The sequence below is a fragment of the Ochotona princeps genome, chromosome 2 (genome assembly GCF_030435755.1).
Source record: "Ochotona princeps isolate mOchPri1 chromosome 2, mOchPri1.hap1, whole genome shotgun sequence".
Taxonomy (NCBI): domain Eukaryota; kingdom Metazoa; phylum Chordata; class Mammalia; order Lagomorpha; family Ochotonidae; genus Ochotona; species Ochotona princeps.
Window position 1 is genome coordinate 124,927,614 of NC_080833.1, and position 11,941 is coordinate 124,939,554.

Sequence of the window (11,941 nt, forward strand, 5' to 3'; positions counted from 1 at the left end):
TCATTCATTCACTCACTCATTCACTCATTAAATCACTCATCCTCTCATTAACTCACTTATCCACTCAGCAAGTGCCTACTGAACACCCTTGGCTCAGACCCTGTGTGGCCCTGAGGACACGACATCCTCAGGAGGCCCCTGCTCCCCAGGGGCTCTTGTTGAAGACTGCAGACCCCCAACAGAACGTCCTGGCACCAGGTGCCGGGGCTGTGAGGAGGAAAGCCCAGGAGGGATGCCTGGTCCTGGGAGAGGGAGGAGGAAGCAGCACCTTGCTGAGATCTGCAGGACAGTAGGTTGCCAGCAGGTGGGGGAGGGGAGGATGGCCACACTGAGGCCTGGCAGCAGGGATACAGGGCAGGGCCACCAAACAGAAGGCTGGGGAAGCCAGTGCACGAGCATGGGGGTGGGAGGGAGAGGAAGGGGACAGAGAGAAGAGGAGGAGGAGAGAGAAGTGGGAAGAGAAAGAAGGGGAAAAAAGGAGAGGAAAGGAGAAGGCAGAGAGGGAGGGAGAAGCAGAGTCTGGGGAATACTCCCCATGGGGGATGCTCCCCATAGCCCAGCTGAGGCCTCCACTTTCCATGCCATGGGGAGGGTGGCAGCTGCCTTGCCTTGCAGGGCTGTTGTGAAGGCCTTGGCATGGCTGCCGCAGGGTTGGGCTCCCCAAGTGTTAGGTCTGGTGACTGAGATGACCTTGAACTTGGCCCCCTTGAAGGGCTTCTGCAGAAGGGTGGACATGGGATCAGGGTTTCTGGACCCCCTGTAAGGAACCTGCACAGGCCCACGTGGACGAGGCTGATGGTTTAGGGTTGGGGTGGCCACATGATTCCCATGGGAACAAAAGTGCTGTGGGAATGAGAGGGGTGGGGATCGTGGGTTGGGTGTTGGCAGATTGGGAGGGTTAGGGGCCACCGGAGAGACAGGCAAACATGGCCGGACCTCTCACACCATGTCCCTGCCTCCACGCGGGCCAAGCCTGGCTGCAGGTGCGGAACCACAGTAGGGGTCTCTTGGGTCAGGCCCCTAAGCAGACACAGGGTCCTGGCCAGGGCTTGGGGCCATTTCCAGGGCTTTGCACTGCCTGGTGGATTCCCTCCCAGGCTGTCCCCAACAGAAGTGACCTGTTGCTCTGATCCTTTGGGAACAGTCCTTCCTGCGCTTTGATCTCCCCATGAGAGGCTCCCTGTGCAGGCCCCAGCCCAGGGAGTGTGTGCGGTGGGCGAGGGGCAGGGGACCAGCAGAGGCCCATCGGCTTGCAGGGAGCTGCTCCAAGAGGGTTAATCTGTGGGCGCCTGAACTTTGGGCTTGCAGGTTGAGAGGGTGGGAGGAGTCCCAGAAGGTGGTTTTCTGGTACCAGCCATAGCTGAGTACTTGCTGAGTTTATAGGGCCTGCCTGGGAAGGAGACATGGGAGTGAGCAGACCTGGGTGCCCACTTCCTGTGTGAAATATCACGTTTGACACTGTGACTTTGGCTCCTATGCCTCCGCATCCTCATGTGTAAGATCCCGGAAGCAGCCTCCTGTCCTCAAGATGGGATCAGGACCCAGCGTGTCAGTGACGACTCTGGATACGGGTCATTTATCTGAAAGGCAGAGAGATGGCGAGAGCAAGCAATCCTCTGTGCTCACATGGCCACAACAGCCGCAGTTGGGAACTTCAGCTCATTCTCCCATATTGGTGGCAAGAGCCCAAGCACTTGAACCATCTTCTGTTGCCTTCCAGAGCTGGACGGGAAGTGGAAGAGCGGGACTCGAACTAGCGCTCTGATATGAACTGCTAGGGTTGCAGTAATTGTTTCACCGGCTTCACCACAATGCTGGGCCCTGGGAATGACTCCTTCATTTTTTAAAAATTGCTTCTAGAGATTTATTTTATTTGTTTGAAAGTCAGAGTTAGAGAGAGAGGGAGAGCTATGTCACCTTTGGCTCACCCCTCCAAATGGTGAAGCGACCATGATGCAGCCAAACCAAAGCCAAGAACCGGAAGCTCCTTTCAGGCCTCCCACACGGATGCAGGGCCCCAAGCACTTGGGCCATCCTCTGCTGCCCTCCCAGGCACCTCAGCAGGGAGCTGAATTAGAAGTGCCCCTAGGGAATGCCAGCATCACAGACAGCAGCTTCACCCACTGCACCCCAATCCTGGCATTGCACCCCAGTCCTGGCCCACTGGGCATAATTCTTAACCCATCAGTGTTCGCTAACCTTATCTGTGAAGCACAGTTAGTTACATGCATAAGCCCCTGATCCACTGTGACTTCTGTGTTTTAAGTTACCCACGGGCCACCTGCATGCAACTATCCAGTTCCAGGGACGTATGGTGGCTGAGGTGTAGCTGTGCACTGTCTTAAGCCATGTGAAGAAGGCTCTGCTCGGGATGTGACACAGCCCTCTGTCCAGTGTGTTCACTCTGTGGACAGTACCCGCCTGTGAGTCAGTGCTGGCTCAGTTACTAGGCAGTATGACACAGCTTGCATTCAAGTTACTCTTCTTTTCATTGAGCAAGATCCATTTTGTAAACAGCCATGCTATTTCTGCCCTGAGTGGGGCAGGTCCCAGCAGGGGTCTGTGCTCAAGAGAGTTAAGTCTGTGCTGAAGGCAGAGGGGAGGTGGTGATGGTAGTGGTGGTGTTGGTGATGATGGTGATGGTAGTGGTGCTGGTGGTATGTTGGTGTTGGTAGTGGTGTTGGTGGTATTGGTGATGGTGGTGTTGGTGACGGTGGTGGTGATGGCATGTTGATGATACTGGTGGTTGTAATCATGGTGAAAGTATCAACACAAATTATGGTATTTGTGTCAGTGATGCTAATGGTGCTAATAGTTAAATGCTGGTTGTGGTGGTGGTGGTGTTGGTACTCATACTGATGGTGCTGATGGCTGTGGTGGTGGTGGTAGTGGTGGTGTTGATGTTGATAATGGTGGTGGTGATGGTGGTGATGTTGGTACTCATATTGCTGGTGCTGGTAGCTGTGGTGGTAACAGTGGTGGTGGTAACAGTGGTGTTGATGGTAGTGATGTTGGTACTTGTTCATATTGCTGGTTGCGGTGGTGGTGGCGTTGACAGGAGGTAGATTCAGGTGATAAAGGCACTGAGAAGGTCAGTCTGACCCCTTACTCTCTGGCTGGGTAGCTTCCTTTCGGTTTGATTTGAGACCAAAGATCAGTTTTGGTTTTTCCTGCATCAGTCAGATGTAAACTTGGTTCTTTGTCAGATCTGGGCAATTAAAGATCCATGCAGATCTGGCTGGGGTCGGGGCAGCCCGTGGGATGGAGGGGTATGGGACCGAGTATAGAGGCCAAAACCTCCTTTGAAGCCCCTTACCACCACCCACTCTGGAAAAGAGGGCGGTCCTGGCCTGGGCTTGGACTGCAAGTGCTGAGCTCTGGTCCCACTCCCTGTGAGGCTGCAGCGTCTGCCATGGCCCCTCCACCTGCCTAGGGAGGCCTTGGGCCACTTCTCTCAGTAACATGAAGACAGCTCTGGGGGTGAGAGTAAATTCGACAGTGATTCCAGGCTGCGTGCATGGCTTCCAAACCCCAGCCCCATGTCCCTCCCGTCCTGGATGCTGGGAGTCAGGCTAGGGAGCTGGTGTGTGGCTGGGATCTGGGGAGAGTCCCTCTCCTTGGACGCAAAGTGTAGACTTCCTTCTGGTCCCTCATGTGGAAGGAAGAGGGAACAAGAGATGTCTGAGCCCCTCTGCAGGGTGCTCTCTGCTTGCATCCTCATTCCCTACCAAGGGTTCCACCTCCCGATACCATCAGGTGGAGCCAGGGCTTCAACCTGGCTGTATGTGGGTATTGGGGTGGGGACACAGACATTCAGCCCACAGCCTGAGAGCCATGGCCGTGAACCCTGCAGTCCCTGGAAGTTGAGGACAGAGGTGATAGAGTGAGGTGGTGTGTGCTTGGCTGGGCTTGGACTTAAGAACCTTCTAGAAACCATCTTGTCCCCAAGCCTTGGTACCCCCAGACTCTTTGGATTCTCCGGTCTTGGGGGAAGGTTCCTCTTGCTGGAAGGGAGGCGCTGTGAACCTCTGTGAGGAAGAGGCTTGTGGCAGGCAGGCAGAGCTCTGACCCAGGGCACCTGGGTCCACTATGGCTCCTTGTGCCTGGTTCCTGGCTCCTCCTTTCTGGGTCTCAGTCTCCTCATCTCTAAAATGGGCCAGGGCATCCTATACCCAGGCTGCTTCCACTCCACGTTCAGCCTAACCGGGCCCATGCCCCTTATCGTCCTCTGGATCTCTCTGTCCTCCACAACCCCTGGGCAGGGGTGCACCTGTGATGTTGAGGTTTCTGGGACCCACCCCCCTGCTGGGACTATCATGAGGCATCCCCAAATCATTCCGTGGACATAGGTGATCCTGGTATGGAGAGGTGGAACCTGGTGAGGACTTGGACAAGGGCACTGGTGCAGCCTGAGGATCTTGTCCCCTGGTTCTGGCTTGGGAACAGCTCTTCCCGGAGATCCTGAGGGCCACCTCTCTCCTCCCTGAAGCTCTGGCTTTAGCTCAGGTTGGGGGCGTGGGGGTGTGGGGCTTCGGAAAAGGCAAAGTCCAGCCAGAGGACCAAAGGGGGCGCTCTCTGAAGGGCAGTCCCCGTTCCTGGCAAAGGGGCTGCCTGGCAAACCACTGGGCTCCAGGCAGGCTGTGCCTGGATCTGGAGTGTAGAACCAGGTCAAGGGGGCGGTGGAGAGTCCGAACTCAACTGAGGACAGTGTCGGGCGTACAGGTGCCCACATCTGGGCCCTGGGTCTGTATGCAGGGGCATGTGTGAGCACACACAGTGTGCAAGTGGGGTTGGGCAGCCACACCAGTGAGTGCCTGAGCAGCATGTTTAGCTGTGTGGGGGCAGATGTGTGTCTACAGTGGCCCATGCATGTGCACGTGCTGGTGCCCAATCAAGAACCAAGGGGTGGAGAATGAAGATGGTGGAATAGGGTAAGGACACGTTTTTGCAGATGGAAAAACATTTAAACAGGATGAAGCAGAGAGGACATATTTCAGGAAATAGGAAGGGACAGAACAACAGCAGAGGGGTACCTGGAGACTGACCGACACAGCAAACCAGGGGACACAGATGTGTGGTGTTGCAGAGACTGATACTCCAGCATGGCGATCTAAACTCCAACAGCATCCGGAAAGCTACCAGCAACCAGGTGGGAATGGACTTTCACTGGGAGCTCAGGTAGTGAACCCAGACAAAGAACTGTCCGTTCTGCTGGTCCGTTTGATTTGAGCAGAGACAGAGCAGCAGATCTCAGACGGGCAGTGCGAGAACAGAGTGGATTTCACAGCCCAGTCAGCTGAATTGGGCTGAATTGGGCTTCATTTTGCCTAAGGAGGAAAAGGCAAGGGAAAGGACTGAGCATATGCTGAGCTGGGAGTGAGCTCATTTCTGTCTCAGTGAACTGCAGCGACGTGACATTCTACGGATTCCACCCAGGACAGGTCTGGGTAGCCCTCGGATCTGGCGGCCAGCAGATCAAGAACTGTAGTGGTTGTATATCAGGCGCCATTTTTGGCACTGTGGCAATAGCTTTGGGACTGCAGGGGACAATAGTGAACTGCGTATGTGCTGAGCTCAGGAGAACTTGCTGAGGTCCGTGATAGCACAGGTCGCACAGGAAATTAATACTGGCTGTGGCAGTGTACCGGTCAAAATAGGTTCGTGTGGCACCCAGACCTAAAGTCCAACAGGTTCCGACAAGTTCAGCACCACCAACAACCTAATTATATAGGACACCTGGTGTCTCTCTAATCCTGGGACCAATGGAAGTGGGAGGAAGGTTGCAGTGACAACAGTGCAGCCTCAGCACGGTATCACAGGAGGTGGAGAGTGGTGAGCCAAGAGCTGGGGCTGTGGAGACCACGGTGGAAATCTGACATAAGAACCCAGACCTGGAACTCCCTGGAGGTTGTGGCACAAGTGGCTGCAAGGAAAAAGTTGTGTATAAACCACAATAAGTAAAATCACATTGTAGACCTGTGGGTGACAAAGCTTAGAAACCTGCCCCAAGGAATTCAAGACTCTGCTAACCAGAAGTACAATGATCAAGAGCAGAAGAAGAGACAAAGGCACAATGAATATTACCGAAGACTCCCCTGCAAAGGAGCAAAATCCTATGCCAACCTCAGAGTTAACTGAGGAAGACATCAAGAAAATGGGGCACACAGAATCCATAAGACTCATTTTAAATATTCTGATCTGGGGCCCGGCGGCATGGCCTAGCGGCTGAAGTCCTTGCCTTGAGGGTCCCGGGATCCCATGTGGGCACCAGTTCTGGTCCCGGCGGCTCCACTTCCCATCCAGCTCCCTGCTTGTGGCCTGGGAGGGCAGGAGAGGACGGCCCGGGGCTTTGGGATCCTGCATCCGCGTGGGAGACCCAGAGGAGGTTCCTGGTCCCAGCATCAGATTGGCACGTACCGGCCCGTTGCGGCTCACTTGGGGAGTGAAACATCGGATGGAGGATCTTCCTCTCTGTCTCTCCTCCTCTGTGTATATCTGGCTTTCCAATAATAATAAAATCTTTAAAAAAAAAAAAAAAGATTCTGATCAACACTGAGAAGCTCATGCAAGAATTCAAAGAATTCAAAGAATTTAAGGAAGCAATAAAGCAAATCAAGACTGGTATATCAGAAATTAAGAACACAGTAGAGCAAATTAAGAGTACAATGGAGAGTCTCCAAAATAGAATGAAGAGAGCAGAAGAAAGAATCTCAGAATTGGAAGGTATTTCCTGTCACCAGGGGGAAGCAAACAAAAAGCTGGAAGCAGAGCTGGATCAGGCCAAGAAAAGTATTCAAGAATTGAAAGGCACTATTAACAGGCCAAATCTAAGAGTTATGGGAGTCCCAGAAGGTGCAGAAAGAGAAACTGAGTTTGCAAATGTATTTAATGAGATAATAAAGGAAAATTTCCCTAATCTGGAGAAAGAATTGGGAAACAAGTTCCAAGAGGGGCACAGAACTCCCAACAGGCTTGATCAAAAGTGATCTTCACCACGACATATGATCATCAAGCTCTCTTCAATTAAACATAAGGAAAAGATCCTTAAATGTGCACGTGAAAAAAATCAATTGACATATAAAGGAATGCCAATTAAGCTCACAGGAGACCTGTCACAGGAAACTCTACAGGCAAGAAGAGAATGGAGTGACATATTCCAGATTCTAAAAGAAAAAAATTGTCGGCCTAGGATAACATATCCAGCAAAGCTTTCTTTTGTCTTTGAAAATGAAATAAAATTCTTCCACAGTAAAGAAAAGCTAAAAGAATTTGCCTCTACCAAACCTGTCCTACAAATGATACTTCAAGAAGTTCTCTTGACAGAAAAGAGGACTAGTACCTACCAAAACCAAAGGCAAATGTGAAGAACATCCCAGTAAAATGACAACAGAAGACTAAACCAATGAACAACCCATTCCTAAAATGAGAGGACCAAAGTAACACCCATGTATATTAAACTCTGAATGTAAATGGCTTAAGCTCAATCAAACGTCATAGATTAGTAGACCGGATTAAAAAACAAAACCCATCTGCTTATTGTCTGAAGGAGATACACTTCAACAAAGATCAGCAGAAACTATATCACATGGGTTTTGTTGTTTTCTGTTGTTTTCATCTCTTCAGAACACTTCCTTCTGATTAAATCATTCAGTGACTCGTAGATCATGCAGTGGCATCATTTTCTTCAAGAAGGTTCTTGATTTTCATTTCTTCAGCTACACATTAGTCAATAGCATGTTATTCAACTTCTTGATGTTGTTAACTTTTTTCTTCCAGATGTTGATTTTGTTTTGTGACTCTTCATTTAAGGGGATGTATAGTAGCCGTGTAATGGAGACTGTCATATCTAGTAACATGTCATTTACTTCAGGCATTGTAAATTTCTATTTTTCTTTCTATTGTTGATTTTGTATCATGACCTTTCATTTATAGGGTGTTTAGTAGCTGTGTAATGGAAACTGCCATATCTAGTAACATGTCATTTAGCTTCATGGCATTGTAAATCTCTTCTTTCTATTGTTGATTTTGAATCATGACTTTTCATTTAAGGAGATGTACAGTAGCTTTCAGATGTGAGCATGCAGTGTGGTATGCATTTCTATTTCCAGACAAAGATGGACTTACAATGAAACTGTTTACTATATCTTGGCAATAGGATTCTGGACTCTCTGCCAGTGTCTATGCCCACAATGACAGACATATGACTGAGTATGAAGAACTATATGTTAGTAATGATATAGAGGAACTGGGAGGGAGGGAACTGGGGAGGGGATAAGGGAATATGAAACTGTATTATAAAATAATAACAATAATAATTAAATGTATTAAAAAAAAAGAACCAAGGGGTGGGGTGGTGGTGGAACAGATCAGAATTCCTCTGTTCCTTGCTCAGTGAATGGGGACCGAGGCAGGTGGGTCTAGCTCCCCGAGACCCCCAGCCCAGCCCTGGCAGGGGCTCAGCAAGATGGTGAACTGGAGGGTAGGTTAAACAGGTGAACATTCTATGCTCTTACTGTCCAGTCAGCACTACCAACATGCCCCCAACATGATCATTTTTAATTTTACTTTTTTTCATATTTATTTATTTTTATTGGAAAGGAAGATTTACTGGGAGAAAGAGAGACAGAGATAAAGATTTTCTGTCCACTGGTTCGCTTTCTAAGTGGCCACAATGGCCGAAGTTGAGCCAATCCAAAACCAGGAGCTTGGAGCATCTTCCAGATCTCCCATGTGGGTGCAGGGTACTAAGGATTTGGGTGTTCCCGACTGCTTTCTCAGGCCACAAGTAGGGAGCTGGATGGGAAGTGGAACAGCTGGGGCACAAATCGGTGCCCATATGGGATCCAGGTGCCCACAGGCAAGGACTTAGCCATTAAGCTACCATGCTGGGCCCCATTTTAAAGATGAGCCAACGGGAGGCAGAGGATAGGCCAGATGCAGGGAAGCGGGCTGAGCTTGATTCTGAATGTAGTTTCGTCCCAAAGCACAGTCACTACGTGGCCTCTGCCCCTAATAAGCCTGGTGCATGTCAGGCAGAGTCTGGGATAGGGGTCAAGGACTGGCGCAGGCAAGGCCACTGCAGCTGTGGCACGGAGGCAGCTCAGGCTGGGGTTGCAGGAGTATCCTCATTTACCGGCAGTATCCCCAGCTATAGACAAGGGCAGCTGCCCAGGACAGGCTGCTGTGATGCCTGGCTCAGCAGCAACAGCCCATGGTGGCTGAATACCCTGGTGAAGCCTAAACTGCAGTGCATGCAGGTGAGGGCGGGGCTCCTGGGGTGCCCGGAAGGTGAGTGACAACAGTGCTGGCAGTGTTGCACAGGGCGGCCAGGGATGCCCCCTAAGGAGTGGCTACGCAGCTGAGTCTCGGGGATAAGGAGGGTAAGACAGGGGTCCTGGGAGAGACTGTCGGGGCAAGGGGGAGGCCAGCAGGGGCTGCTGGAGCTTCGGGAAGTCATGAGAAGGCTTGGCTGGGAGAGATCCTTGGCTTGACCTGATCTGGTGCAAAGGGGAGGGTATCCTGGGAACAGGCCTGGCATGCAGTGGGTTTTCCATGAAAAGCCATGCTGGGCAGCTGGGCAGGCACAGGGGGCCTGGGCAGCAAGGCCTATATGTGAATCTGGGCATAGCCTCCTGGCATCCTCTTCCTTCTCAGTTGTGCCCAAGGCCTGGCTCCTCCCAAGCTTCCCTTCCTGTACCTGGGGTGTCTGTGGGAGGTGGGAGGGAAGTCGCTAGGTGAAGACCCGACCTTCCTCTATCACATTACAGATCTGAGAAAGCTGTCAGCCTCAGTTTCCTCATCTGTCAAGTGGGTATTCTCAAGACCTACTCCCTAGGGTGCAGTAGCAGGAGGTGACGGATATACCTGTGTGGAATGTCCCTCTATGTTCACAGCCTCATGGTGATGGCCTCAGGGTCATTGCTGAGGGTGACTCAGGGTTATGTTTGGGATGGAGGTGAAGCTGGAGATGGTGACCTTGGCGTCTTCCCAGCTTCAGGAGTAGGTGAGGGTGGTGAAGTGATGGTGGTGACATTAACGACCTTGGGGGTGACACAGCCTGGTCATTAAGCAATAAGTAGGTGTCTTGAGCTAGAACATTTGGGGCAGGGAAAACACACAGACTGTTTGATTTTTAGGAATGATGAATAAAGATGGCTACTTCGCACACAGTGCCTGCACAAACACGGACTAGGTTAAGATGGCACGTGCCCAGGTATCAGGTGATGTTTACTCCAGAGAGAGTACAGGGGTTGAGGGGGTGGTCAGGGAAGGGGCTGCGAGGCTGTGGTCCTGGAACTGGGCATTCCAGGGGCAGGCAGGGGTGGGCACAGACATGCTCTTGCAGGCGCAGGAAAGAGGGAGCTGGCAGGACCCTCCCTTTGGAGAGCAGGTGCCTGGCAGAAGACAGCAGGCTCAAGTGGCAGCCAAAAGGAGACTCACGTCTGGGGCATCACCCTGGGATGCTGGTGTCCAGACCTGCAGGCTGCCACTCTCCATCCAGCTGCGGCTAACGCACCTGGGAAAGCAGCAGAAGTTGGCCCAAATGCTGAGCCCCTGCTCCCGTATTGGGAGACCCAGATAGAATTCCTGGCTCCTGGCTTTGGCTGGCCCAGCCCAGGCCCAACTGCCACAGCTATGGGAGGAACGGATCAGCAGATGCAAGCTGTTTCTGTGTTCCCCATTCTGTAACTCTGCCTTTCAAATAATTCGTTTTTCTTTTTTTTTAAATATTTATTTATTTATTTATTTTGACAATCTTGACATAATTAGGGCAAAAAGGTTCAAGCACTACAGGAATTAGTTCCATATTGTTTCCTTAATAATTCGTTTTTCTAAAGAGGCACCTGCAGATTGCGGACCCTCGCTGCACCTGCTGCCGGCACCCCGGAAGCCCAGCCGTCTGCATACGGAGGAGCCCAGGCAGGTACAGGCATCACTGCCCTGCATTGCTACCGTCTTCTGCTCTGATGTCAGCATTCAGCTGTGGGTCCCGGCCACAGGGCAGCGGTTTGCCCAGGGACCACACAGCCATGGAATCAGGGTGTGACCACCATCTTGCCCAATGCCCTCCCCACACTTTGGGACTTGGGGGCAGGTGCAGGCAAAGGTGGGAAAAAGGGGGAAGAGGAATCCAGCAGACAGTATTAGTGCAATTAAGCCTGGAGCATTGGGGGCCAGCAAGACTGTGTGACCTTGGGGCTTCCGGTACCTTCTCTGTGTCACTGCTTCCTGGTTTGCAAAATGGGGATTATCAGACCCAGTGTGATAGCCTAGTGGTTAAATCCTCACCTTACATACGCTGGATCCCATATGGGTGCTGGTTTGTGTCCCAGCTGCTTCACTTCCCATCCACCTCCCTGCTTGTGGCCTGGGAGAGCAGTAGAGCTAGCCCAAGTCCTTGGAACCCTGCACCCACATGGGAGACAGGGAAGAAACTCCTGGCTCCTGGCTTTGGGTTGGCTCAGCTTTCTCTCTGTTTTTCTCTCTGTAAATCTGTGTTTCCCATAAAAATAAATTCTGATCGGGACAGGACCTCCCTGCTTCTGAGGACTCTCTCTTGAGGCCTGGCCTGCCCTCCTGCCTCCCTCGCTCCTCTGCCTCCTGGGAGCAGCAATCACTCCCACTTGGCAAGGGAGAACACTGAGGCAGGAGATGAAGCTTGTCTGGGTGGGATGTATGCGAGGGAGGCTGGCAAGGGGAGTGGGAAGCCGTCAACCTGACATCAGGCCCTCAAGAATGTGATGACTTCCTCCTGCGCCCCTGGGAGCCTGGAACCCTGGATGTGGGGAGACAGCTGTGCTGCCCCCCACCCCCAACTCCCCACACTGTTCCTGCAGGACCAATTAACCCTGCCAGGGCCAAAGCCAGGAGGTGAGAAGACAGGCAGAGACAGCTCTGGGTGGGCAGGGGTGGGTGCTGAAGGGGTTGGAAGCAGCCCTGA